The 2,851-nt window shown below is 36.1% G+C and overlaps 1 pseudogene; it reads left to right on the top strand.

Annotated features, from left to right (window-relative positions):
• Nucleotides 1-969: 969 nt before the first annotated feature.
• On the top strand, nt 970-1,490 carry LOC143405794 (lactoylglutathione lyase pseudogene; annotated as a pseudogene).
• The last annotated feature ends 1,361 nt before the right edge of the window (nt 1,491-2,851 follow it).

The following is a 2,851-nucleotide window of genomic DNA, read 5'->3' as shown; positions in this document are numbered from 1 at the left end:
GACCCATCTACCATGATCCACTTAACCACAGGGCCCCTCCCCACATTCCCCTCTAACAGCGAAACTGAAATAGTTGTACTTCTGCCAAGTAACACACCCTATGGCTCAGTCAGATTAGAGACAATTGCAGTATCCATACTGCAGCTCAGTCTAATTGCAAAACTCAACCTGTGGTCTTGCCACATGGCAGGGAAAAAAAAATCAGCTATTCCACCTGAAATCACAGCAAAGGCACTAAGTAGTCCAGTCATCTAGAGAATTTAAAAACAAGCTCTGCTTCTCCAGGAGCATTGCCACTGGCTGAGTCAGAATCATAGGCTGGAATAGTGAGTACATCAGTTTTTAACAATATCTCCAAAAGCCAGAAAATGTGGTTATCTATGCAAATATATAAATACCAACATAATGATACAGGTTTGAAAGGTCTTAGGAAATCATGACTACTCCAAGAGGCTATAATGAAGCTCCACCAAGGGACCTCAAAGAAAGGGAACCCCATGAAATGTCAGAAAAATAATTTATAATAATCCTCTCTTAAAATTTCAGTGAACCAACTTCAAGAATATATATGCATAAAAATTTAAATGAAAATTGGAGAAAAAATACATAAACAAAATGTTAAGTTTAACAAATAGAAACAATTTTATAAAATTAGAAATCCTGGAGATGAAGAATATGATGACCAAACTAAAATTTGCATAGAAATTTTTCTTTAGCTGAATTTAGCTGGATAATCCAGCTAAAGAAAGAATCAATGAGGTTGAAGACAACATTTAAAATTACTCAAAAGTAAAAGAGAGAGAGAGAGAGAGAGAGAGAGAGAGAGAGAGAGAGAGAAAGTCTATAAGAATTATGGGATACCATCAAGAGACCTAACCTGTATCACAGGAATTAAAGAATGTGAAATGCAACAATAAACAGGTAGGGCCCTCCATTCCCAGGTTTCATCCTTGGTGTAGACAGCAAAGCATGGCTGACAAGGTCACCCTCAGTTGCTGCTCTGCCTGGACCCTAGCACCAAGGATTTTCTGTTGTAACAGACCATGCTGAGAATTGAGAATCCTAAGAAGTCACTGGATTTTATACTAAAGTCCTTGGAATGACACTAATTCAAATATTAGATTTTCCTACTATAAATTTTTCACTGTATTTCTTATCTTATAAGGATAAAAATGACCTCTTTAAAGATAAAAATGAAAAAATAGTATGAATATTCTCCAGAAAAGCCATACTTGAACCGACACACAGTTAGAGTGCTGAAAATGATGAGACTCGGAGTTACCACAAGGGTAACTTGTGGCAATTCAGACCTCCCGAATTTGACCACATTGGAATTGCTGTTTCTGATGTACATGGAGTTTGTAAAAGAACTGGGAGTCAAATTTGTGAAGAAACCTGCTGGTGGTAAAATGAAAGGTCTGGCATTTATTCAAGATCCTGATGGCTACTGGATTTAAATTTTGAATGCAAACAAAATGGTGACTATTTAGTTCATGAGGATGCTCCTTTTAAGATGTCAGTAAAGATGGAGAAAAGAAAGGAGACAATGTGACTCAAGATATTCAGATACCAGAAGCATCTAGAACCAATGGATCCTTGTTCCAATTCAAATTATTCTTTATTCCCTTTTCTTTTTCAGCTGTTTTCCTTTTTTCCACATAAGTGATGGTTCTAGTTTTAAAGTAGTGCTTTATCTTCTGAACTTGGTGTAGCTGTATAACTTTACTTTTTAGGCAATAATTATAATAATTTCCTTTAGAGCTGCATTTGCTGCCTTCTGTCTCCTACATATTACTTCTCTTCAGGTCTACCTTTGAATCATCATCTTTTTTTTTTCTGGTCTCCATGTTTTACTTTTTTGTTTTTATTATTTCTTACACACATCACAATAGAGAAGTGCATTACATTCATAATTTTTTGCATTACAATTCTTAATACACCTTTATACCACAATTTATCATATCTCTGTTTGTATGTAAGGTAAGTTGTCACCAAATTCACATCTTCATACATGAATTTTGTATATGACCGTCTCCTTCCGCTATCCTTGCTATTCCCATTCTCCCTCCCATTCCTTCCCACCCCTATTCCCTATCTAGAGGTAATTTTCCACCCATACTCTCCCTCCCTACCCCACTTTGAGTCTCTCCCCTTAGTGAAAACATTCAGCATTCAATTTTTTGGGATTGGCTAACTTCACTTAGCATAATCTTCTCTAATGCCATCCATTTCCCTGAAAATGCCATGATCTTATTATTTTTTAATACAGAGTAATATTCCATTGTGTATAAAGGCCACATTTTTTTTATCCATTCATTCACTGAAGGACATCTAGGTTGGTTCCACAGTTTAGCTATTGTGAATTGTGCTGCTGTAAGATTGATGTGGCTGTGTCCCTGTAGTATGCTGTTTTTAGATCCTTTGTGTATAGTCCAAGAAGAGAAATAGCTGGGTCAAATGGTGGTTCCATTCCCAGATTTCCAAGGAATCTCCATACTGCTTTCCATGTTGGCTGCACTAATTTGCAGTCCTACCAGCAGTGTATGAATGCACCTTTTTCCTCACATCCTCACCAGCACTTGTTGTTGGTTGACTTCATAATGGCTGCCATTCTTATTGGGGTGAGAAGGTATCTTAAAGTAGTTTTGATTTGCATTTCTCTGATTGCTAGAGATGATGAATCATCATCTTTTGAAAAAAATTTATCCTTTTTTTGTGATGGTTATCTTCTGGGGTTTTAATTCCTCAGAAATAACTTTTCACAATGGAAAATAAAGAACATGGAGCAAAAATGAATCTTCATGTGTACTTCAAACAATATAAAGTGTTTATTTTTACAAAAGAGAAGTTA

This window comes from Callospermophilus lateralis, chromosome 8 (assembly GCF_048772815.1).
Source record: "Callospermophilus lateralis isolate mCalLat2 chromosome 8, mCalLat2.hap1, whole genome shotgun sequence".
In the NCBI taxonomy this organism is placed as follows: domain Eukaryota; kingdom Metazoa; phylum Chordata; class Mammalia; order Rodentia; family Sciuridae; genus Callospermophilus; species Callospermophilus lateralis.
The sequence above is the reverse complement of the archived record's forward strand: the minus strand, read 5'-3'. Positions and strand labels throughout refer to the sequence as shown.